The sequence below is a fragment of the Acipenser ruthenus genome, chromosome 33 (genome assembly GCF_902713425.1).
Source record: "Acipenser ruthenus chromosome 33, fAciRut3.2 maternal haplotype, whole genome shotgun sequence".
In the NCBI taxonomy this organism is placed as follows: Eukaryota; Metazoa; Chordata; class Actinopteri; order Acipenseriformes; family Acipenseridae; genus Acipenser; species Acipenser ruthenus.
The window spans coordinates 7,336,032-7,363,287 of NC_081221.1; the positions used below are offsets into that span (position 1 = coordinate 7,336,032).

At 43.2% G+C, this 27,256-nt stretch overlaps 1 protein-coding gene across 3 annotated transcripts in view; it reads left to right on the plus strand.

Annotated features, from left to right (window-relative positions):
- The first annotated feature begins 554 nt into the window (after positions 1-554).
- LOC117433220 (transmembrane protein 106B-like) overlaps positions 555-27,256 on the plus strand; it is a 72,078-nt gene continuing 45,376 nt past the window's right edge. For all 3 annotated transcript variants that reach the window (XM_034055296.3, XM_059006695.1, XM_059006696.1), the window contains exon 1: positions 555-739. The gene's annotated coding sequence lies outside the window, so the exon portion shown is untranslated. The remainder of the gene's footprint in view (positions 740-27,256) is intronic.

Sequence of the window (27,256 nt, forward strand, 5' to 3'; positions counted from 1 at the left end):
ACAAAACACCATAAAGTTTTTTAAACAACCACAATTAAAGAGCTAAACTTATGTCAGAACGACATGTCAGCTTTTATTGTTCAGTAAGAGTTCAAAAGGTACAGTGAAAGCAAACTCTACATTCTGTTTTCACACAGGACAATAAAGGAAGGAAAGAACTTTAAGGGTGCTGGAGTGTTCCTAGGGACTGGAATCCAGCACACTCCTGGTCACCTCTTTTGCCACGTAATTACTGATTGTCGGTTTAGTCTTTACCAACTTTCAATGGTGATGAAAACATGGAATTGCATTTATCATAAACTGCTTTCTAATGTTAGCCCAGTTACTTGGATTGTCTACAGGTCCGTGACCCTAATTAGCACGAGTTTACTTTCTAAAGTCACGCTCATGTTAATATTTCGGCTCAAGACAGTTAAATATTAACTTAATGAGCATATATTTGAATTACTGCCATTTCCTTTGTTATTTGTTTGTACAATGTAGCATTTCCAGCAAATACCAAAAGGTGGCAGTAAAAATAACCTTAAAGTAACAGTCAGCTGATCAAATGGAAATTGGATAGAGGAAGTATAGCGTTTACCACTGTGTATTGTCATTGCACTAAAAGATCGCGCACATTCTTAACTTTCATAACATCACTGGCTACAGAAACGAATTGATTTGGACCAGTGGGTCGGCTCAGATTTGCTAAAAAGGCATCCATTGTGAAATGAAAGATGACGCCACAATGATTTAAAAGGTAAGATACAACTTATTTGATCAGCCGTCTAAGTCCTAATTATTAGAGCAAAGGTAGAAAATGAAATGCTTTGACATTACGTTTTACGACCTTACAGAAATGGCATGCCTTACAGAAATGGCATGCCTTACAGAAATGGCATGAACATGCGTTTGACTGACTTTTGTATCTGTGTTGCAACGTAATGTTTTCGAGGACGGCAGGAATTTTACTCCTCTGGTAGTCCAGTGCACTCTTCAAACTTTGTCAAAGGTTGTTCAGTAACAAATATTAAAACTAAAATAGACATATGAAAGAATAATAAGAATGAGAGAGAGAGAGAGAGAGAGAGAGAGAGAGAGAGAGAGAGAGAGGGATTTAAAAATTAATAGATATGTTATGAATGCTATGAAGATGTTATGGATATTGTTCCATGTTTATTTTATATATTTTATGTAGCAGTGCCAATTAATATCTTAAACTGAAATATACAGATATGTGTGGTTAATTTCAACAGCGTGAATATTATATGCATGGAGTTAGCTGATTAATGATTTAGATTCTGGTATAGTAAGCAAACTTGTTAAATTTGCAGACGACACAAATATAGTAGGAGTGGCAAACACTGTTGCAGCAGCAAAGGTCATTCAAAATGATCTAGACAGCATTCAGAACTGGCAGACACATGGCAAATGACATTTAATAGAGAAAAGTGTAAGGTACTGCACGCAGGCAATAAAAATGTACATTATAAATATCATATAGAGGATACTGAAATTGAAGAAGGAATCTATGAAAAAGACCTAAGAGTTTATGTTGACTCAGAGATGTCTTCATCTAGACAATGTGGGGAAGCTATAAAAAAAGGCCAACAAGATGCTCGGATATATTGTGAATATATCTACAAGGGAAGTAATGTTAAAACTTTACAATGCATTAGTAAGACCTCACCTACAATATTGTATTCAGTTCTGGTCACCTTGTTACAAAAAGGATATTTCTGCTCCAGAAAGAGTGCAAAGAAGAGCGACCAGAGGTATCCCAGGTTTAAAGGCATGTCAGACAGGCTCAAAGAATTGAATCTGTTCAGTCTTGAACAAAGAAGACTACGCTGTGATGTGATTCAAGCATTCAAAATTCTAAAAGGTATTGACAATGTCAACCCAGAGGACTTTTTCGACCAGGGGTCACAAATGGAGATTAGATAAAGGGGCATTCAAAACAGAAAATAGGAGGCACTTTTTTACACAGAGAATTGTGAGGGTCTGCAACCAACTCCCCAGTAATGTTGTTGAAGCTGACACCCTGGGATCCTTCAAGAAGCTGCTTGATGAGATTCTGGGATCAATAAGCTACTAACAACCAAACAAGCAAGATGGGCCGAATGGCCTCCTCTGGTTTGTAAACTTTCTTATGTTCTTATTATATAGTTGTTTTTTTTTTTTTGTTTTTTTGTTGTGGTATTGCTTGCTGGGGGCTAGGCTGGGATCACGAAACTCGTTTCATTGCTGACCTGAACATGAAAACAATGTAGACATAGGAATAGTGTAAACTGATGATGAAACCAGGATATCAGAGGAAAAAGAAGTGCATGCAATTATTACAATAATGTATTTATTGTGGGAGACACAAGATAAGCATTTAAATACATATATTTTGTGAAGGTATTCAGCATACCGTGAATAAAGGCTAATGTGACCCAGTACCTTAAGTGCCAAATGTTATAGCTCAGTGCACTTAATTACTTAAGATACTTAATAAGCCATGTTGAAAGTGTCAGATTTTCACTGTTGGTGTTTGATGTAAATGTTACACCATTTTGAAAGAAAATGTGATACCCTTTTTTGCACCTTCTGTGTGATGGTGTCTGTATGTACATCTGCATTACATTTTTTTTAAATACCTAGAGTGCTTAACCAGCTGTGATGTAACTTGTTACAGTAAGGATATTCTTCAGCACACATTAGTATCATAATATGGGGATATGGGGGCTGTGTGCCTATATGAGGTGTGCAATTTTTGAAAAAAAAACAAATTTATCTTGTTTTTTTTTTTGGGGGGGGGGGCAACATTCTTTCCCTACTGTCACTGAAAAATAAACACCCAGAGATTAATTAATACATAAACATATCGCCATGAGATTTTACAGTACAGATAATCTCATATGTAAGCGTTTATTTTCTGTCATTATAAACATATTTGTCAATCTCCATGTTTTAATTGTTTCACAAACCGATGGATTGTATATGTCCAATAAAAAACTAATATCGCTTCTTTCAAATCTAGTACATATATATATATATATATATATATATATATATATATATATATATATATAGCGTTTAAATCCACAAAAAATATGTAAATAGCAAACTAGGTTAGCTACGCTAAAATCGAAAGAAAAAAAAAGCATTATATTTTTTACCCACGGAAAGTTTGTCTTGTAATGCTTGTAAACAACTTTACGTTTTTTTAAACATCCAACAGTACATTGACCACGAAGTGTTATAATTGACACAACACGATTTTTCCTAATCCGCTAATACCTTAGCCGCTATGGTGTTTTGTTTTACTTTACTAGATGCAGCATTTAAATATCAGGTTCGTGTATCTAGAAAGCAGTACCACTTATTTGCTAATTTAAAAAAAAAAACACAAATAACACCTTAAATTTAAAATAATAGTCTGCGTACACAGAGGCTCTCTGTTCAGCCATTTCTTGGTTTCTTTGTAACCAATAGAAGATCAGCTTCTTCCACAGCTAGCCAATCAGAAGTGATAAGGGTGGGACGAAAATACTTATTAAAATGTCGAGGTATGACACAGGCCCGGTTTTTGGGATGGAACCGCATAATAGTCTCGCGTTTTGATTGGTCCATGTCTGTCACATGAATATGTCGTCACACGAGTGGAAAAGCTTGCAGGCATTTTTAACATTGTGGAGAGAGAGAGAGATCTGCTTTCCACAACCTTACCATTAAAATATAATGTGGTATATAACAAACTATGGGTAATTACTTTATATGAATTATCATGTTATGCACGAATGTAAGAATTGGCTTTCTGTGGTGGTTTACTTTTTTCTTTCAAGTAGCATATATCTATAATTGTTTTTGCGATATATTTTAATATAAAATGTATACACTATTGCAGTTTTGTTAGAGGATACATTAGTTTATCTCTAATGTAATCACAGTTTTACATATAGACAGGCCCTGTTTTCATTTACGTCGCAAATTCTGGACCGCTTTGCTTTTCAGATAATGTCCCAAATTCTGGGCCGATTTGGTTTGCAGATAACGTCCCAAATTCTGGGCCGCTTTGGTTTTTAGATAACGTCCCCAATTCTGGGCCGCTTTGGTTTTTAGATAACGTCCCCAATTCTGGGCCGCTTTGCTTTTTAAATAACGTCCCAAATTCTGGGCCGCCTTGGTTTTTTGATAACGTCCCAAATTCTGGGCCGCTTTCCATTTTCGAATTCAGCCCAGTTTTGGGGACTCAGCTGACAGCGAGTTTCTAAGTCATCCATGCACAGTTTACCATAAACTGGATCGTGAATTCATTTGCGAGTAACCCTTAGTACATGATTCAAAGTTAATGTATGTTTTACTCTCCCCAGAAATCTTTTTTTTTTATTTTTTATGAAAAAACAGAAATAAAATGTAAATGTTAAAAAAAAGGTATTTCTTGTTACGTCTAGAAACTACATTGCACTGAAATAGATACATGAAAATTAATTAAAGCAGTCGTTTTCCTTTATTAAAGGCTAATATTAAAACACATTTTTGGGAAGGAACATGGTATTCCGAAAAAATGACATCTCATTTTCTTATGTAACGTCCATCAATATATTGTAGTGTTTCAGGTTCTTTTTGGACAGAATTGAGACTGCAACTGTGAGTAGATGAAGGCTGTTTATTTTGACAATAATGAAATAATAACAAAATAAAATCATAAAGTGAGGGAAAGGAGACTGGGAGTCGAAAGTGAAAATAAATGATTGTAGTAATTTTTCTTTTACCCTACCCTTCCCAGTCTTTTCCCCGCCCCTCTTTTGCGCAAAACCTGAACTCCAATTCCCCTCCACACACGTGTACCACCATGCAACCCTGGCACGCACACACCACCATAAGACCCCTGCACACACACACCACTATGCAACCCCTACATGTATACACCCACCATGTGACCCCTACACGCACACACCACCATGCAACCCCTGCACGCACACACCACCATGCAACCCCTACATGCACACACCACCATGCAACCCCTGCATGCACACACCACCATGCAACCCCTACATGTATACACCCACCATGTGACCCCTGCACGCACACACCACCATGCAACCCCTGCACGCACACACCACCATGCAACCTCTGCACGCACACACCACCATGCAACCCCTACATGTATACACCCACCATGTAACCCCTACATGTATACACCCACCATGTGACCCCTACACGCACACACCACCATGCAACCCCTACATGCACACACCACTATGCAACCTCTGCACGCACACACCACCATGCAACCCCTACATGCACACACCACCATGCAACCCCTGCACGCATACACCCACTGTAGCAATTCTTTGCAAAATATATTTTCGGGTATTCAGCCCCATTCATGTCTATGGCAGTGTTATAAAACACATTTTCAGTCATATCTCTCAAACCAGAGCACCTACAACCACCGTTCGAAGGGTTCTAGACCAGCCTGTATGTAACATGCCCAGTTTCGTAGCAATTCTTTGCAAAAAATATTTTCAGGGTGTTCAGCCTCACTCATGTCTATGGCAGGGTTGAAAAACACATTTCAGGCATATCTCTCGAACCCAAGCACGTAGAACCACCATTCAAAGTGATATAGACTCAGGGGAGCACCCCAAACCACCCCCTAAAATGGTGTGGTGGTTCACCCAAAAACTCATGTCATGATGAAAAAAATTAACTTTGCCAAGCCGTCCTGGCATCTGAACCATGAAAATGGTGACTCCTTGTGTGGGGCCCATGGGGCACCACCGCAAAAAAAAAATCAAGTTCCTAACCCCCACAGAACCCAAGATACGCCCTGTCAAAAATGTCCAAAAACTACCCTTTTCGGGGTCATATCTCCATGACCCCGGGGCCTAGAAACTGGGTTGAACTTCCTAGGGTCATGTCTGGGGGCCCTCTTTCACAGGGAGCCATCCGTTTTCAAATGCTACATTTTCAACAAATTTACACATTTTCAGCATGATGGCATGTCAAGGTTGCATTTCCAATAGCTTTTGAGCTCCAGGTTGGCAAAAAAAGTCTAAACTGGTTTCCTTTCTAGCTGGGGACACATCGCTTGGAGGGATCGACAGGGGCCCCGAGGTGGACCTCCGTACCGATTTTCAAGTCTCGGGGACCCCCGGAACCCGAGATATAGCACCCTGAAAAATGTCTATGGGAAATCCCATTACAAAACCCATTTGGGGCAACGCCCACCATCTGGCGGTGGGGTGGCGTTTGAACCCGTGGCCAATGTCTTTCTTTAGCTAAGACTCTTGTGCACACAAAGAGTGCCCTTCTGAGTTTGTTGGCCCAGGGGTCGTGGAGATACGGGTACGATAAGAGACCACCCCCTTCCCTATGGCAAATCCCATTATAAAAACACCATCGGGGTAAGGCTCGGCCAATGGCGGTCGTGGGTCGTACGAACTCGAAGGAACCCATTTTCTTTAGCTAAGACTGTTGTGCATCTAAAGAGAGTACTAGCGAGTTTGTTGGCCCAGGATTTGTGGACTCATGGGGTACGACAGGAGGACCCCCCCCCCCCCCCCGACCACGATTTCTTATAGCAAAATACATACAAAAAATGTTTGTTATATATAAGACCTGAAATGTGCACATTTTGTAGTGTATTTATGCAACAGAAGCACCAATTTAAGTCCATTCCAAGTGTTTTGTGATCACAGTATCAGCTTGAGTGTATTGGAGCATAGTTTTGCACCAAAAGCGAGCAGAGGCGAAAAAAAGCACTATATACCCTATTCTTTAAAATATCACTTTGCAGTGCAAATTTGAGGAACGCAACCACTTAGCAACTTGCAAATTGGTACTGCAATTTAAAGGCCTGTAGTGTCAGACTGGTAGTCCCTAACTGATTCAAGTGTTTTTGGAATGATTCCTGCAAAGACTGATTTATAAGAAAAAAGAGAGATTGACAAACATTTTGCTTTATATGCAGAAACGGGCAACTACAAGAGGGTGTCAAACAAGCTGTGAATGTCCTAGGAGGCTACAGAGTACCTCTGGGTATGAATCCAGATGCTCGCAGTACCTGTTTTTAGATGTCCGAAACCACTGTATCGCTGTATAACTGTATACCCTATAAATATCACTTTTTATTGTGTATTTGAGGAACACAACCAATTACAAACTTCATTTGAATTGCTGTGCTATCAGAATATCAGTGTATAACTTTGCTGGGTATTGCAGTGTATGCTGGGTATCAAAAGGCTTTCACTTTTACAAAAGGCTGTCAAAATTTTAAAAAGGCCGTCAAAGTTACTAAAAAATAGGTGTGCTCCTAACCCAATACTTGTCTTTTTAATTCTGTGCATCCAAATACTTGTAGTTGAAAGTTTTAAGAATTAAGCCTACTGTTTGTTGTTCTGTCCTAAAACAGCAGTTTGTCACCCAAATTTATTAAATAAACGGGGGGGGTGGGGGGGGTCATCAGATTATTCTCCATTTTATTGTAACTGAGGTACCGTTCAGTTGAGCGAAAATTGTAAAGGGGTACTCGAGCTGAAACCTCCAGATAGAAGGGGTACAGTTTCAAAAAAAGGTTGAAAACCCCTGACCTACAGTATAAACTATCAGGAATAGATAAGGGAAATGTTGACTAATACAATACAATAGGATTTATTTGAAGTTTTTGAAGGGCACTGGTCTCTTAAACCCAGAAGTTCTGATAAACCCCTACGCCTCACTATATATTGATGGACATTACATAAGCAAATGAGATGTCCTTTTTTTTTCTTTTTGGTATACCATGTTCCTAAATGTTTTCTGGGAAGAGTAAAAAATACATTAACTTTGATTCATGAACTAAGGGTTACTCTTAAATGAATTAACATCCAGTTTATGGTAAACTGTGCATGCATGACTTAGAAACTCGGCTGTCAGCTAAGCAGAATAACTCAAAAACTGGCCTGAATTCGAAAATGCAGAATTCGGGACGTTATCTAAAAACCAGAGCAGCCCAGAAATTGGGATGTTGTCAGAGCGGATCAAAATTTGGGAGGTTATCTAAAAACCAAAGCGGCCCAGAATTTCCGATCAAGAGTCCAGAGCCCTAACCACTACTCCACACTGCTGCACTACTACTCCACACTGCTGCACTACTACTCCACACTGCTGCCCTATGCTATTCCTAGGTAGCTGTAGCTGGTTGTGTGCTGTAGTAGTTCCCTGTTGAAATAAAATTGATATTGTCTACTGTTATTTTTGGCTTTCTTTTGGAAGATCATAATTTTGATCTTGTTTAAATTTAATTGAATTACATTTTAAATTTTGCAGTATTAGTCTAACAGGTTTAAGCTCTGTTGTAAGCCCTCTTCTGTTGGTGATAGAAGAAGTAAGTCGTAAGCATAAAGCAGACAGTTGATGTTCGTGTCGCAGAGCCGTAGCCCTGCAAGTGAGGGATGGTCCAGCCTGGTGGCCAAGTCATTGATGTACAGGTTAAAGAGGACTGGGCTCAGGCAGCAGCCCTGTCTCACTCCTCAGTTCTGTTTTACAGCAGCTGATCTTTGACCCTGCAGTCAATACTTGATCAGGTGTGGCTGGGTGCCCTGCCCCTGTGCATAGTTTTTGTGTTTTATGTTGTATGTAGTGTGTATGTACTGGTGCACGGAGTGTGGGTTATGTAGTAGGGTTGATTTAAAATGTATATTTGTATTTAGGCACGGGGATTGAACAATCACTTCACCTGCAGATTAAAAAGCAATATTGGTATGTGCGCACTTGGATATCTGCGTGTGTGTGGAATAATGGGTGACACGGAGGAAGTTAAAATCCTCCCTCAGGGATCGAAATTAACACCCGCCCACCCGTCAAACGCGTGTTAATTTGGTGTGGCGGGTAAATATCAGATACTGCAGCGATCTTGGTTCCCGCAGGCAGGCGCATCACACAGGGCGAGGCAATCCACACACAGCCGGAGGGCGGGCACGAACCCGGTACTTCTCGCACTAAAGCATAGCGCCGATACCACTGTACAAAAGAGCCGATTACGTCACCCACCAGCTCTATTGCTGCCTTCCCCGTGCACGCTACAATACTTATAAGCCACAGTGGCGGGTACGTTTTTGTACCCTTAACACTGAATGCCAGCGGCTCTGTGTCAGTGGTGTGAATTTGTGACAGACCACTGTACCTTTAATCAACAGAAGCTGTTGGCTAAAACAACAAGAGACTTGAAAAAATATGTCACCAAAACGGAGAAGGAGGCGGTGCTTGCGCTGTGAAGTGATCGGACTAGTTTTCCGTATAGTCCATCAGCATCACTCTTGTTTTTTTAAGAATTGAGGTTAGTTTCTGATATTTATTTTTTATAAACAGCTTATTTTAATAAGATAGTATAAATATTATCGTGGGCAGCAGTATAGAGTAGTGGTTAAGTCTCTGAACTCTTGACCGGAGAGTTGTGGGTTCAATCCCAGGTGGGGGACACTGCTGCTGTACCCTTGAGCAAGGTACTTTACCTAGATTGCTCCAGTTAAAAAATAATTTAAAAAAAACTGTATAAATGAGTAGTTGTATGTAAAAAAAATAATGTAATTGTATGTAAAAAAATAATAATAATAATGTGATATCTTGTAGCAATTATAAGTCCTGGATAAGGGCGTCTAAATAATGATAAAAAAATAATAATCGTATGTCATTATTTTTAGAAACGGTAAATCGCCGTTAATGAGAACTTGTAAATGCTTGCTGCTAAATTAGTTGAAGTAATGTTTACATGTGTTTTTCTGATTGATTTACAATAAAGTCAAATATTACTTAAATTAGTTTGGAAAATATTTTGCTGGCTAACCGATCAAGAAAATAACTTAAGTTTTCAGTGTCTCTGTGTGAAGGGCATATCAGGCAGCTTTTCAGATTGTGTGCCCCGGGAAATTTACAGATTAGAAACAAACCCCTCAAAGACGTCTTGGACTGTACTGCCTTTCTCTCTGTGATTGCTGTTTATAAATAAAAATGATAGAACAGCAAACACAGTTCAGAAAATGTTGGTGAAAATGCTGAACATTATTTTCGCTGAAGAAAATAAGACCGCCCTGGCAGTGCTGTCTATTTATGTCTTGAATTACTCTGGCAAGAATGGCAAAAAATACACTGCACTGCAGGCTGCTGGTCTTCTATTTACCGACCAAGATATATGAGCCCGAAAATTGTGATCCTCAGGAGAGTTTAGCTAGCGAGATAGGAAGAGACGAGATAGGAGAGTGGGAAAAAAACTGCATTATATATAAGTGTAATCATATTTGTTCTACAGATCTACCAAATGAAGAGATAAACTAACTCCAGGGTTATCTTGTATTGTTGCATTATATTTGTATGGCTTACACGCATCTATTTACATATCTTTTTAGGCACTGTATTCTTATTCTGATGGCCACACTTTCTGTTAGAACCTTTCCAATCTGTAACTTACACTCATTATATATATATATATATATATATATATATATATATATATATATATATTAAAAAAAAAGAAGTTTAGCAAGCATTTGAATCACTGTTCCCATGTTGTACTTTTTTTTTTTGGGGGGGGGGGGGGGGGTAACTGCAGAAAATAATGATCAGAGTTGTGAATGAATATTAGGCTATGACAAGCTCACACTGTCCAGACTAACGATCCCATTTTTCAGCGTGTGGAACTTTTTATGTTGAAAACCAAAAAATGAAGGCTAATTAATGACTCAGATATGTCACTGTTAAATAAACTAGTAATTTGATTCATTAATTTATTTATTTGTACTGAATGAATTATGAATTATATTATAATAGGGGTCTCTACAACATTTCGTTTTTGGGTTTGTACAGTGAAAACATCATTGTATTTATTAAATGTATTGTACAGTATATCATTAAATTATACATGTAAAAATGATATATATATATATATATATATATATATATATATATATATATATATATATATATATATATATATATATATATATATTTACTTTTAAATATGCATCTATGGTCTCCCTATATGCTAATGTGAGCAACTTGTTGAAATATTTATTGTTGTTGTTGATGTTTTTTTTTCTAATCTTTTGTGAATACATACAGTGCTCGAAGTAGCGACCATTTTAGTCGCCATTGCGACAGTTATTTCTTTTGGCGACTGTAAATATTATTTTAGTCGCCTACAGGCGACCACTTTGTGCTGTATTTTTTTTTTTTTTTAACATATGCACTTTTCTCAGTATTTAATAACAATTTGTATTTATTATTATTATTATTAAAGTACCTTTGGGCCCATGTTAAACAATACGGCTTAATGCCTACGTCACAGGCGCATCTGTCCATACAGATCGTTATGTTGCTGTATGCGGAATCTCTAGACACATTAAAAAAAAAAAAAAAAAACAGGAAAATGCATCTAAATATTTTTATTACGATTTTCACTACATCAATTTAAATGGAAGTGGCAAACTGATCACTTCATGTGCAAGTATTTAATTATGTAAACAGGTAAGCTTCACAGCCTACAACTACTGTACAATCAGAAAAAATTGTTTTATTTTCGGCATGTTTTCGTCCCGACATTACAGGACAGCAAATACAATGAATAAAATAAAATAATGCAGATTTTGCATACCTTTTGAAAATAAAGTTTAACAACAATTCATCTTTTTTTCTTCTAACCTCGTAGATGTTTTTTGCTTGTTTGTCTGTTTACATATTATTTCTGATACAGCATGTTGTACATTGAGAGGTTTCCTGGCTTTATGGGCGCCTGCTACGAGTCCCGTTCAAGGACACGGGAAGTGGGGTGCTGCCGAGGGAGAAGTGCTGTGCCGTTGTGGCACCGGTAACAGTTCTCATTAACTTTTTTATTTTATTATTAACAACATTTCGTTCACGTTAGTAAATAAATTATCATTTACACTGCCTGCAAGAAAGCCATCAAACAACCTTCAACCATTTGTATTGTCGTGTGCATTGCAGTATTGCAATGCAAAGGCAAGCAGACATTGTTTATTCTACTGTGTACCAAGCACTGTCAGCAGCATTTTCTGCACAAATGTTCTAGCAGTCGGTTTCAATATGATAACTTTCGCTATGATAATAATGTCAGGTGGCATTAAAAATAAACCTGTAACTTCTAGAAACGCATTCAAACCAGTAGAGAATAAAGGAGGAAACAAACAATAAAACTGGAAGTGTGTTTCGTTTCTTTTTACTTAAGACCAAATGTTCCATATGCCACTTATTTTAATTAAACCAATGAAGAAATCTTAATAACTCTGTATTTTTAGTGCTTCTCTGACATGATTTATTTTTTCTTATTTGCTTTGTAACTATTAGTATAGCGGTATCAGTTGCAGGGTCTGAACGATCCTTTTCTGCTCTGAGACGTATTAAAAATTGGCTACGCAGCACAATGAGTCAAAAAAGACTAACACAACGCTCTTATGCATGTCCACCATGAGATACTGGACAGTCTAGATATTGTCTCCCTTATGAGAAATTTTGTAAGCTTGACACCGGAGCGCAAATCAGTTTTTTGAAGTAGCCTAACCTAAACAGATCAAGAGGTTGGCTACATGTATCTAAAATATTAGCCTTTAAAATTGTAACTTTGTTAAAGTTTGTTTCCAAATGCCTCTATGCATTCTTTTGCTGATTTCTGATTCGGTCGCACAGCTACAATGTAAAACCAAGTGTTAAATGAAATGAAGAGATAATAAACTCGTATTGGTGTTTATTTTCTAATTTAAACACGATTAAGTGTTTGAAAGCTAAACATTTTGTTCGAATATGTAGAAAGACTAAACGTGTATTAGGCCTATAAGCCTGTGCACAGCCAGAGTGTTTCACTTTTAAACATTTAATAATCGTGTTTAAATTATAACCACTGCAGTTTAATTTGTATATAGAAAATAAACATCAAGACGACTTGTTTATTATCTGTTGCAGGCGTTTCCCGGTTTGCAAGTGTCTGCATTATCTTTTCTGTGTTTCAGAATAGAAACCATCACAATTTAAAATGTTTATAAACTTGATTATATGAATACTTTACTTCCTGTTGTTATTTGTTTTATGTAAGGCTTACAGTTAAGAATGGGTTGATGTTTTATTTCTGTCATGACACAGCGGTTTATTCTGTTACCGTTACTTTTTTAAATCAAAATGTAAGCGTTTGGGATATTGTTTCTACAGCTGTTGCAAACATAGCATGGGTGTCGTTTTTGGATAGGCTACACTGGAAATAGTAACCTATACACCAGTCCGTGAATTAATTGACAAATTAACATGTCGAACAGAATTAAATCATTAATGCCGAAGATTAATGTATTGTATTTGTATGCTAGTATTTAAAAAATCTAAGGTCCGGAGGTCGTTGCATTTTATTTGCGTAACATCTCTTTTGGAACGTAGTTAATAAGAGGTTTTTCAATGTTACATAAAAAGTAAAAACAAAATGTTTTCCTTATAAAACTTGAGTTGGTCTGCATATGATTATGAAATACACAAAAATACTATTTTCTGTAGGCTATATAAATATACATCATCCCCCATTTCCCCCAGTTTTAAATTCGTTCCGCGTCTCTGGTCGCGTTGGTAAAGATGAGTGCTTTTACTTCAGTGAAAAATCAGACACGTCAACAAAAATCACATATATCAAGTCACGGGCATTAAAAAATACATTTAAAAAAACAAAAAAACACCAGTATCCGTGACACCTGTGGCAAAATCACAGAATAATAATAATAATAATAATAATAATAATAATAATAATAATAATAATATACATTCATGTAACCTGCGTATTGATAAAACCCATCTCTACACTTCTAAAGTATTACAGTATTGTGGTTATTATATTTTAGATTTGTCTGTGTATAAATTATAATTGTAATTGTGAGTATTACTGTAACTTATACTGTAAGTACAACTATGTTTACCATGAACATGTTCGCTGCAGCCGGTTCTTGAGATCCATCTTGGCAGCTGCCGATGTACAGCAGCCAGACACTTTTCTCGTCTATCTAGGCTTAAAATTTAAGCGCCGCTTTGGCAATTAAAAACATGATAACCGCTTGTCTTTCATACAGTCGTGGTAGTGGCATCCCACAACCACACAACTCATTGTCATTTTGGGAAAATGACTTATAGAATGTAAGGTAGTTACAATTAAAAGCACGTCAATTACAAATGGAAACACTGTGTGACAGTTTGTTTTCAGCGGCTCCGAGGCTATGTGCGTGTGCACCAACTTACCCGGATGTCCATGCAAACCTATTAGAAGATTAATAAAATGTCATCAAACAGACAGCAAAAAACACTGTCAGTTCAAATTTTAACCCCACGACTTTGGAGTTTTCGTGTTGTGAATGTGTTCAACCAAAAGCTCACATGAGGTTTCAGTCATCATGGTGCCAACAGTTCAAATGATTAGTTAACGAATCTGGGGTAATGTACAGCAGTTACCGTAAGCAAGCATAGTAACGAAATTACTGTTCACTATTACCTATTCTAAAGATTGTTTTGGACTGCCTTTTTTAAAAATAAGTTGTTTTTTTCTGTGCAGAGAAACAAATCTGCAAAAGTATTGCATATATATGGAAATAAACCATTCTTAGAGATGCACATTATTGTTTAAGTTAAAATGTATACATTAATATTATATTATTTTAAACAATAGTTTTTATTTATTTGTCAACCCAGGGGACTTCTTTGACCTGAAAAAAGAAACAAGGACCAGGGGTCACAAATGGAGATTAGATAAATGGGGCATTCAGAACAGAAAATTGGAGGCACTTTTTTACACAGAGTTGTGAGGGTCTGGAACCAACTCCCCAGTAATGTTGTTGAAGCTGACACCCTGGGATCCTTCAAGAAGCTGCTTGATGAGATTCTGGGATCAATAAGCTACTAACAACCAAACGAGCAAGATGGGCTGCATGGCCTCCTCTCGTTTGTAAACTTTCTTATGTTTATATGTTCTTATTTTGCCTTCACTGGACTGCAAAATTTCAAAAAAACTGCACACAAAGAAAAAAACACCCTTGCTTCCTCAGCTACCTCTCCCTACTGAGGAGCTGAGGTCTCCTTTTACGCCAGGTGGCTGGGTGCTAATTGATTACTAATTACTCCCACCTGACACAATAAACCTGGGCAGGGAGGAGAATTTAACCCTATCCCTGCCAATATTTACAAGGGCAGAGCCCTGCTCTGCCACAACATGATATATAGTAATAAAAAAATAAAAAGAAACAAAAAAACAATGCATAATACATTAAATACAGTGGAAAGTACATAATACATGATAGTAACATAATACATGAAATAGTAGCAGCAACAAAGCAGCTGGGCAAGATCACATTTTTTAGATCTGGTAAGGATCCTGGCAGCGGCATTCTAGCTGCAGTCGGTTTATGGTGTGTGGAGAGGTTGCTGTTAAGAAGTACACCAAGGCTTCGTACTGTGGGGGAAGGCAGCAGCAGACAGTTTCCGAGGTTCAGGGCAGCTATATTTAGATTCTTAAGTTGAGTTTTAGATCCTACTAGAAGGAGTTCAGATTTGCTAGTGTTCAGCTGAAGAAAATTGGCAGACATCCAGGCCTCGATGTCTTGAATGCAAGCCGACAGCCGGACCATGGCAGAGGGGCTACCAAGGTTGATTTTTAAGTAGAGCTGGATGTCGTCAGCATAGGAGTGAAACATGAGGCTGTGTTGGCGGATGAGGTGACCCAAGGGAAGCATTTAGATATTGAAGAGAAGGGGCCCAAGAACAGATCCTTGGAGGACACCACAAGTGACTGGGTTTGCAACACCACTGGGTCCAGCATAGAAAACAGAATGCATGCGTCCGGATAGGTAAGAGGACATCCAGGAGAGACAGGTTCCAGAGATCCCAGCATACTTCTGAAGGCAGTCAAGAAGAATGCCATGATCTATGGTGTCAAAAGCAGGTCAAGGAGGACAAGCACAGAGGGAGCACCAGTATCAACATTGAGCAGGAGATCATTCACAATCAGGAGCAGAGCAGTTTTAGTATTGTGATGCGGCCGGAAACCAGACTGTAGAGATTCAAGCAGATTGTTGTCCGTGAGATGTTTCATCATCTGACTGGCTACAGCCCATTCAAGAGTTTTTGAGAGAAAAGGGAGATTGGAGATGGGATGGAAATTAGAAAGTACTCGGGTCAATGGAGGGTTTTTTGAGTACCGGCGTAACTCAGGTAAGCTTAAGGGCAGGAACCAAGCCAGAGACCAGGGACAGGTTGAGAGTGTGCATAATGGAGGGAGCAAGATCAGAAGCACAGAGACGGACAAGGTTAGTTGGCCAGGGGTCCAGGGGGCATGTGGCAGTAGTTGATTTCAACAGTAAACAGGACACATCAGCAATGGAGAGAGGAGGAGGAGAGGACAGGAGGGGCAACCGGAGGAGCGTCAAGGTGGTCAAGTAGTAGACTGGGTTTGTGGTGGGCGAGCGTAGAATAGATGTTGTCGATTTTGTTCTGAAAGAAAGAGGAGGATGGACGGGAGTTGGATCTGCCGGTGGCTGGATGTAGGATTTGGTCAATGGTCTTAAAGAGAACATTGGGTTTACCGTGTCCCATAGTTATGATATCAGAGAAGTATTTCACCCTGGCCACGGCAAGTGCACACCTATAGCTTGCGAGATGGTTGGTCCAGATCTCTCTATGAACCGTTAGTCCAGATGACCTCTACTTGCGCTCGAGATTGCGGCAGACAGATTTAAGCAATCGATGTTCGAAGGTGTACCATGGGCAGTTTCGATCTTTCTTGACGGTTCTGGTTGTAAGCGGGGCAACAGTGTCAATGACATGAGTAAGGGTGGTGTTGTAGAGGGTCACTGCATCATCAACTGAGTACGGGAGAGTACCAGTTAGAGGGGATGCAGAGACTGAGAGTTTCAGAGGATTCAGCAGATTCTTGGGACGGAAGGAGACAACAGTATGAGTAGCGGAGGAAGGATCTGGGAGATTAATATTAGCAGTGATTAAGAAATGGTCAGAGAGAGAGACATCTGAGACGGAGAGATTGGAGACATCAAGGCCCCTGGTGATGAGCAGATCCAGGGTGTGTCCTCGGGTGTGAGTGGGGACGTTGACAGATTGAGAAAGTCCAAGACAGTCCAGAAGCGTTTTGAAGTAGGTCACTATGGGGGAAGAAGGCAAGTCAACATGAATGTTAAAGTCACCTAGGAGTAGGATTCAGTTGGTTGAAGTGCAGATGAGGGAGAGGAATTCTGAAAACTTGGCAATAAAAGCAGAGTTGTTCTTAGGTGGACGGTAGATAACAGCAAGGGTGAAGGACATGGGAGAGGGGAGCTTGATGGCGAGTTGCTCAAATGAAGAAAAGGCAGGCAAAGAAAGAACTGAGGAAGTGATCTCAGAATATGCAATAACAGCAGTGCCCCCGCCTCGGCCAGTGAGGCGAGGTTTGTCAAAGAGGGGATAGCCCTTTGGGGTGGCTAGATGCAGCGAATGCATGTCATTTACAGAGTGCCAGGTTTCAGCTAGACAGAGAAGATCAAGATTGGTATCGGTTGTAAGTTCACTGAGAAGCAGAGATTTGTTAGTCAGAAAGCGACAATTGAAAAAGGAGATTTTCAAGTTTGTAGCAGGCAGTGGAGGGGGAGAAGCAGTTAATACGGGTATGTGCAGCAGGTACATTCTGTGTTCATTCTGGGAGTGGAGAAAGAGTGAGCCTGCTTTGTCCAGGGGATCCAGACGTTAGGTGTCAGAGTGGGAATGAGGCCTCTAGTAGCCATTGGGAGGGATTTGGAAAAGGTCCTCGCTCCACCTGTCCTCGCTCTGACTGCCACAGCTCAGGCTGCCCTTGGACTTCTGGCCCTTAGACTGGCTGGCGCTTAGAACGGCTGGCGTTCTAAGACACTGATTGCCAATATATACTATCCTGTTGGCCTGGAGCCGTATACTTAACACTAAATTTGCATCAACCTCACAATTCAACACGCCCCAAACACAGTTTGGATAACTTAATTCCTTTTTAAAAAGTTTTTAATTTAAGTGCAGGCTGCTTGCCTAAGCAATCAACGATTTTAACAAATAAACAACAATCCACTTACCTATTTCAATGCCGACTCAAACAGCAACGTGAATTCCAGCCAGGGGAAGAAGCAGATACCACACGTGTTTGCAGATTATATTCTCAAAACCAAATATTTGCAGGGTTATAGCTTTCAATAAGTATGCAGGACAACACAGAACTCACTTACCTATTTCAACGCCTATTCAAACAGCTACTGACATGGTACGGATGTTGAGGGTGAATGAAGCACGATGTAAATTCCGAATTGTGCGTGCAGCACTGCCCTATGTAAGCTACGCTGTGTGAGCTCCCTGTGTGAGCTACGCTGTGTGAGCTCCATGCAAGAGCTACGCTGTGTGAGCTCCCTGTGTGAGCACTACGCTGTGTGAGCTCCCTGTGTGAGCTACGCTGGGTGAGCTCCCAGCGAGCGCTATGCTGTGTGAGCTCCCTGCAAGAGCTACGCTGTGTGAGCTCCCTGTGTGACCTACGCTGTGTGAGCTCCCTATGTGAGCTACGCTGTGTGAGCTCCCAGGGAGCGCTACACTGTGTGAGCTCCCTGTGTGAGCTACGCTGTGTGAGCTCCCTATGTGAGCTACGCTGTGTGAGCTCCCAGGGAGCGCTACACTGTGTGAGCTCCCTGTGTGAGCTACGCTGTGTGAGCTCCCTACGAGAGCTACACTGTGTGAGCTCCCTGTGTGAGCTCCCTGCAAGAGCTACGCTGTGTGAACTCCCTATGTGAGCTACGCTGTGTGAGCTCCCTGCGAGTGCTACGCTGTGTGAGCTCCCTGTGTGAGCTATGTTGTGTGAGCTACAGTGTGTGAGCTCCCTGTGTGAGCTCCCTGTGTGAGCTACGCTGTGTGAGCTCCCTGCAAGAGCTACGCTGTGTGAGCTCCCTGTGTGAGCTACGCTGTGTGAGCTCCCTGCGAGCGCTACGCTGTGTGAGCTCCCTGTGTGAGCTACCCTGCGAGAGCTACGCTGTGTGAGCTCCCTGCAAGAGCTATGCTGTGTGAGCTCCCAGGGAGCGCTACGCTGTGTGAGCTCCCTGTGTGAGCTACGCTGTGTGAGCTCCCTGCGAGAGCTACGCTGTGTGAGCTCCCTGTGTGAGCTATGCTGTGTGAGCTATGCTGTGTGAGCTCCCTGTGTGAGCTCCCTGTGTGAGCTACGCTGTGTGAGCTCCCTGCAAGAGCTACCCTGTGTGAGCTCCCTGCGAGCGCTACGCTGTGTGAGCTCCCTGTGTGAGCTCCCTGTGTGAGCTCCCTGTGTGAGCTCCCTGTGTGAGCTACGCTGTGTGAGCTCCCTGTGTGAGCTACGCTGTGTGAGCTCCCTGTGTGAGCTACGCTTTGTGAGCTACGCTGTGTGAGCTCCCTGCAAGAGCTACGCTGTGTGAGCTCCCTGTGTGAGCAACGCTTTGTGAGCTATGCTGTGTGAGCTCCCTGCGAGCGCTACGCTGTGTGAGCTCCCTGTGTGAGCTCCCTGTGTGAGCTACGCTGTGTGAGCTCCCTGCAAGAGCTACGCTGTGTGAGCTCCCTGTGTGAGCTACGCTGTGTGTGCTCCCTGTGTGAGCTACGCTGTGTGAGCTCCCTGCAAGAGCTACGCTGTGTGAGCTCCCTGTGTGAACTACCCTGCGAGAGCTACGCTGTGTGAGCTCCCTGCGAGAGCTACGCTGTGTGAGCTACCCTGCGAGAGCTACCCTTCGAGAGCTACGCTGTGTGAGCTCCCTGTGTGAGCTACGCTGTGTGAGCTCCCTACGAGAGCTACACTGTGTGAGCTCCCTGCAAGAGCTACGCTGTGTGAGCTACCCTTCGAGAGCTACGCTGTGTGAGCTACGCTGTGTGAGCTCCCTGTGTGAGCTACGCTGTGTGAGCTACCCTGCGAGAGCTACCCTTCGAGAGCTACACTGTGTGAGCTCCCTGCAAGAGCTACGCTGTGTGAGCTACCCTGCGAGAGCTACCCTTCGAGAGCTACGCTGTGTGAGCTCCCTGTGTGAGCTACGCTGTGTGAGCTCCCTGTGAGAGCTACGCTGTGTGAGCTACCCTGCGAGAGCTACCCTGCAAGCGCTACGCTGTGTGAGCTCCCTGTGTGAGCTACGCTGTGTGAGCTCCCTACGAGAGCTACACTGTGTGAGCTCCCTGCAAGAGCTACGCTGTGTGAGCTACCCTGCGAGAGCTACCCTTCGAGAGCTACGCTGTGTGAGCTACGCTGTGTGAGCTCCCTGTGTGAGCTACGCTGTGTGAGCTCCCTGTGAGAGCTACGCTGTGTGAGCTACCCTGCGAGAGCTACCCTTCGAGAGCTACGCTGTGTGAGCTCCCTGCGAGAGCTACGCTGTGCGAGCTACGCTGTGTGAGCTACGATGTGTCGTGTAAGTATGTGAAATTTACCCGCCACAGACCAGCTGTAGCTGAGCAAGTATGGAAATGAACAAAGATCGTATGTTACTGTAAACTAGAAGTCTCCACAGCTCTACCTGGACCCGAGACCCGACCTGTACCGAACAGGTTTTTGGGTGCAAAATTGTCACACAGCACTCGGGTCGGGTCGGGTCTGGTCTGATTCTGTTTACTCAGTAATACACAAACTGTCGATTACTATTAAAGAGGCTCTCTTTGGTACTAAAAATCATTGTTTATAATTCCTGTTGCGTGGATTGGCTTCCCCCAGTAGCACATGACACGGCTTACAGAGCGGAGCAGCAGACATGTTACCCATATCAAAGGGGGTTCTTTTAGATCATTCTTAAAGTTGAAGTAATGGATTTGTGAAAGAAAAACAAATTCCATCAACAAAAGCGCACAGAAAAATGCAAGTCTGCGGAGTGGGAATCATTTGTTGTTATTGTGGACAAAGAAGGAAAACAAGTTTTGCAAAACACAAATGTTACATCTCAATTCCATTTGCTCATGTGTTAAGTTTGTAATAAAATCACGCATTTACAAGATTGTACTTCATTTCATTTGATTTTCAGATAATGTATTTATCTTTGTGTCTTTTACACAAACATATTATATATTTCATTTCACAGTCCTCTGTGTAGGTTCATGATGGAATAAACACTGTCTGCAGTTCAGCCAGATTTCCAGGTTGACTGGAAAAAAACACCAGTGCATATACTAAGCAGGGGAAAGGAAAAGCGTTCCACTGTTTTTTCGGGCCAGGTCGGATCCGGGTCTAATAACAAGAATTTTATGTCAGGTCGGGTCGGGTATATAATTGTCGGTTCGTGGTTGGGTCGGGTTGATTAATTTGGACCCATGAGACCTCTACTGTAAACTCGGTTGTAATCTTCAGATACATACAGCGCTTGTTAATTTATTTTTTAAACAAAAAAGTGGGCTTGCATCTTCAAAATATATTAATTAATACTTACATTTTATTTCTTGAACTTTGTTTCATACAATGTAGAGTACCCAAGTAGTCTGTTAAAAATAAATACTCACTTTCTCTAAAACTAAACATTGCTAAAAAAAATACTTCAGACTGCCGTTGAACATCTTTTTTTTTTTATTTCCTGCAACAGTAGATAAAACAAGAGGTTTATCTGTTTTGTAGTCTTTTTTCTGATCTTTGTGATGCCCCATTTCTTGGACATGGTGCCTGCCTGTGTGATTTGACCTTTCAACTCTCTGTTTTTTTTGTTTGTTTTTATTTTTAAAGGGGGGTGCTTTGTAGCCTACTCAGAAACAACCAATTTAAACGTCTCATTCTTATTATTGAAGAAAAATATATATACCGTTTCATTTTGAACACAGTAATAAAAACAATTATTTGACATACTGATTTTGTATATACAGTATATATATGTACATTTACGCCAGACGCGCACAGAGAAATAGGAACACAGTTTATTTCAGACCCTACGCGGTGTGAAATCCTGCATCGTACAGTATTCTAAAAATTAAAAAAAAGGTTCCGTTGCTGTGAAAGGACCTTTACAAAGTTTTGTATTCTAAAGTAACATTTAAACTTGCCAGAAATGTACTAAAAATCACTGTGCCAAAATCGTAGCCTTATGATGGATACTCAGTACAGTACATACTCAGTACAGCAGTTCTTTAGCAGGGGGCGGGAGGGTGTGAGTGGCTCTGTGTCACAAAGACGGCCGGAGTGGGTGGCGTCAGACCAGAGCCAGGAAATAAAATGACAGAGAGGTGTGGTTTGGTGGAGCTGAGCGAATGGTTTCGCTCAGCATTTAATAAATAAACAGAACAGCAAAATAAAAAGGTTGTACAAACAAAAACACAGGGCACGGCACTTACGCCAAAATAAATATATAAACAAAACGGACTAAACAGTAAACAGACAAACGAACAGACAAACACGGTGAGTGAAAATACCTATTATTATTCTTCTTCTATTATTCTCTTTATTCTCTTTACCTCCTCTCCACATCCGTTCTCCACTCACCGAACACACAACCCCGAGTGAGTGAAAACATGCTGCTTTTATGCAGTTGTACCGAGACTCGACTGCTAATCAATCATTCAATTGGAGTCGTGGTACAACTGCACGTGAATCAATAAAGTGCAATTCCCCGTGCTCACATATTACATTTTACTTGCACGTGAAGTGCTGTGCCATCCTCGTGCCTAAATACAAATATACATTTTAAATACTCGTGCTGCACACACCCATTTATATCCCGTGCAGCCATCGCTATACACCAACATTTACACACAACACGTAACATATAACATATAACACAGAAAATACACACAGGGGCGTGCACTTCGTCACATATACCCCCCCCCCCCCCCCCCCTGTGCAAAGCACACATGGCCTCAATGGCCACCTCCCCCCTTAAAAACCCAGCAGTCCAGAACAAAGTCTCGGGCTGGGAAGGGAGGCTTCAGTGGGCCCATTGCTGGCAATGCTGTCAGCACCCCTGCCGGTAGTGGCACGGCTGACAGCATGCTGGTCCACTCCTGCAGCGAAATTGCTGCGGGGGATGCTGGTCTCCTGACCTCTCCCCTTTTCTTCGTAGCCGGTAGCTCCCCTTTGTGGGGCTCTGACCACAGTACTTCCGGCAGCGAAGAAGCTGCAGTGGGAGCAGGTCTCCGGACCTCCCCCACGATCTCCGGCAGCGAAACTGCTGCAGTGGGAGCAGGTCTCCGGACCTCCCCCATGATCTCCGGCAGCAAAACTGCTGCAGTGGGAGCAGGTCTCCTGACCTCCCCCACGATCTCCGGCAGCGAAACTGCTGCAGTGGGAGCAGGTCTCCTGACCTCCCCCACGATCTCCGGCAGCAAAACTGCTGCAGTGGGAGCAGGTCTCCTGACCTCCCCCACCACCTTCGTGGCCGGCAGCTCCCCTTGGTGGGGTTCCGGCCACAGTACTTCCTGCTGTGATGCGGAGCAACTGGCAACCCCAGGCGATGCGGAGCGGCTGGCAACCCCAGGCGATGCGGAGCGGCTGGCAACCCCAGGCGATGCGGAGCGGCTGGCAACCCCAGGCGATGCGGAGCGACAGGCAACCCCAGGCGATGTGGAGCGACAGGCAACCCCAGGCGATGCGGAGCGACAGGCAACCCCAGGCGATGCGGAGCGACAGGCAGCCCCAGGCGATGCGGAGCGACAGGCAGCCCCAGGCAATGCCAGACAGGCATCCTTGGGCGAAGCGTGGCAAGCATCCTCGGGCGAAGCGTGGCAGGCATCCTTGGGCGAAGCGAGGCAGGCATCCTTGGGCGAAGCGAGGCAGGCATCCTTGGGCGAAGCGAGGCAGGGAGTCAGGACAAACTGGGGTACGGGTGTTGGCCCTCTTCTCGACCTCTGCGGCCGGGCGGTTCTTCCCCGTGCTTCCCTCAGCAGCCTATGCAAGGGCTGCTGAGGACCGCCAGCATCTAGTCCTGGTCCTTCTGGTGAAGGGAGAGGCAGCTCCTGCTCCTCTCCCCCTGATGGTGATGGAGGCAGAGGCAGCTCCCGCTCCTCTCCTCGTGATGGTGGGGAAAGTGATACCAGCAGGCATTCATCCTCTGCTGGTGGGGGAAGTGATACCAGCAGGTATTCATCCTCTGCTGGTGGAAAGGGACCCAGCAGGTATTCACCCTCTGCTGGTGGACGGGAACCCAGGAGGCATTCACCCTCTGCTGGTGGACAGGGACCCAGCAGGCATTCACCCTCTGCTGGTGGACATGGCGGAGGCAGAGGCAATCTCCTGCTGCTCTGCTCCTGCCGGTGAAGGTGGCGGAGCTAAAGGCAGCTCCTGCCGCTCTGCTCCTGCCGGTGAAGGTGGGAGCAGCGTGTAGTCTCCTGGCGACGAAGGTGGGAGCAGCGTGTAGTCTCCTGGCGACGGAGGTGGGAGCAGCGTGTAGTCTCCCCCTTTTGCAGGGGACTGGTGCTGCTCTGCCTCTCTTGCAGGGGACTGGTGCGGCTCTGCCTTTCTTGCAGGGGACTGGTGCGGCTCTGCCTCGGAAGGGGAAACCAGCAGGCATTCTTCCTCTGCTGGTGGAGATGGGGACAGCAGGCATTTTTCCTCTGCTGGTGGAGGTGGGACCAGCAGGCATTCTCCCTCTGCTGGCAGCTTGGGTCCTAGGGCTATGGAAGCCCCGACTTCCCTCTCTTTGGGCTGTGGACGCACCGACTCCTCCCTTTTGGGCTGTGGATGCACCGACTCCTCCCTTTTGGGCTGTGGACGCACCGACTCCTCCCTTTTGGGCTGTGGACGCACCGACTCCTCCCTTTTGGGCTGTGGACGCACCGACTCCCCCCTCTTGGGCTGTGGACGTTCGGGCTCCCCCCACTCAGGCGTAGGACATTCGGGCTCCTCCCACTCAGGCGTAGGACGTTCGGGCTCCTCCCACTCAGGCGTAGGACGTTCGGGCTCCTCCCACTCAGGCGTAGGACATTCAGGCTCCTCCCGCTCGGGCTGTGGACGTTCAGGCTCCTCCCGCTCGGGCTGTGGACACTCAGGCTCCTCCCGCTTGGGCTGTGGACGCTCAGGCTCCTCCCGCTTGGGCTGTGGACACTCAGGCTCCTCCCCTTCAGGCATAGGACGTGGCAGCAAGGGCTCCTCTTCTTCATCCTGCATGGGGCATAGGGCCAACATGTGCCCATATGCCCCACAGCCAGGGCACCACTCCCCCCATCCCAGTCTTTGGGCCATTGCCTGAAGGGTCCTGTGGAGTGCAGGGTATGGTGGTGTGGCTAGTTTGGCCACAGTCGAAACACCACAGCCCTGCTTCCGCCTTTCTCCCTTTGCCCTCCTGTGCTCCTCTTCAGCCTCTTCTCCCCATTTCTTTTCCTTTTGTTTTTTTTTTCCAAAAAAAAAACTGCGGTTCCCGCTCTGGCCTGAGTCCTAGAGGCGCTGTAGATCCCGCTTCTGACACCACGTGTCACAAAGACGGACGGAGTGGGTGGCGTCAGACCAGATCCAGGAAATAAAATGACAGAGAGGTGTGGTTTGGTGGAGCTGAGCGAATGGTTTCGCTCAGCATTTAATAAATAAACAGAACAGGAAAATAAAAAGGTTGTACAAACAAAAACACAGGGCACGGCACTTACGCCAAAATAAATATATAAACAAAACGGACTAAACAGTAAACAGACAAACGAACAGACAAACACGGTGAGTGAAAACACTTATTATTATTCTTCTTCTATTATTCTCTTTATTCTCTTTACCTCCTCTCCACATCCATTCTCCACTCACCGAACACACAACCCCGAGTGAGTGAAAACATGCTGCTTTTATGCAGTTGTACCGAGACTCGACTGCTAATCAATCATTCAATTGGAGTCGTGGTACAACTGCACGTGAATCAATAAAGTGCAATTCCCCGTGCTCACATATTACATTTTACTTGCACGTGAAGTGCTGTGCCATCCTCGTGCCTAAATACAAATATACATTTTAAATACTCGTGCTGCACACACCCATTTATATCCCGTGCAGCCATCGCTATACACCAACATTTACACACAACACGTAACATATAACATATAACACAGAAAATACACACAGGGGCGGGCACTTTGTCACACTCTGCCATTGCTAGTACTCTGGTTAATAGCAGATATGAGTTTATAACAGAGACTCTTTGTGCTCTTCCAATTAAAACCTGTGCTGAGATCACATCACCTGCTACTGCAAGTACTGTGGTTAATAGCAGATAGGAGTTTGTAATGGAAGCTTGTCTCTGAGGAGAAAAACCTCTCTGGGTTCCTCTCAGCAGCCAGAATTGCAGTTATTATAGGAATTTTGACTTACATTTCAGACTCATTTTATTTTGTTTTATTGAATATTATTATATTATAATGCTACACAACAATATATAGAGAATAATATATGGGTCAGAATATATTACCACACAATAATATGTCTCGAGTTAGTTTTGTGCTGTAATGCATGAGTGGCGTCCAGCACTGTGTCCTTCAGAAGTCTGGCGAAGAGCTGCACGGGCTGATCCTGTGGGGGCCACGTTGGGGATGTGGGAGCAGGCCTGTACTAACCTGGCATTGAGGCTGTGAATCTGGTGCAGCTGTGTGTCAAACTGGGGTGGGGTAGTGGACAGGGTGATTCGGGCAAGGGGAAGCATTGTGCTGCCAGGGTCACCAGCTCTCTGGTGTTCTTGATCAGGAGTTCCTGGGTCCGGGACAGTTCATTAGTGCCCGTGTGAATCACAATGTGAGCAGGGCTGCTGAAGTTCAGGGATGATATCACCCGTCTCACTCTAATTTTCATTACCTGGAAACAGACGTTTTCCATACAGGAATTTCTCATTGCTGTCCATTAACAGTAGCACGTAAATAAGTATGTTTATTTATTTCTATAGCGCCTTTCATACAAAAGTATAAAATTAATTAAAACAATTAAAAAAACATGAACATGAAAAATGTATAGTAAAATTAATTAAAACACCAAAAAAAACATCAATTTTAATTTAGACCACCTTGTGCACCGTGTACCGTGCAGAACCGTATGCCCGTGCACTAGTGTAGCAGTGGCACCAAGCACCGTGTTCACCGCATGCGCACCACGTACCGTGCAATTGTACGCAATTGTGCCTACCCTAATCGCGCGGTCACACATACCTGGTCAGCGCGTAGTGTGCACCAGGCGGACACAAGGGCCGAAGCCGCAGTGGGCGAGTTGAAGCAGACAGTGAAACCACAGTAGAAAGATAGTATAGGGGAGAGCACACTGTTTGTTTACAAGGCCTGACTCTACACGGCCGGCGAGGTCTACTCGACAGCAGGGATGCAGCAAGGCCTAGCCCCATGGAGGAGAGCACGGCTG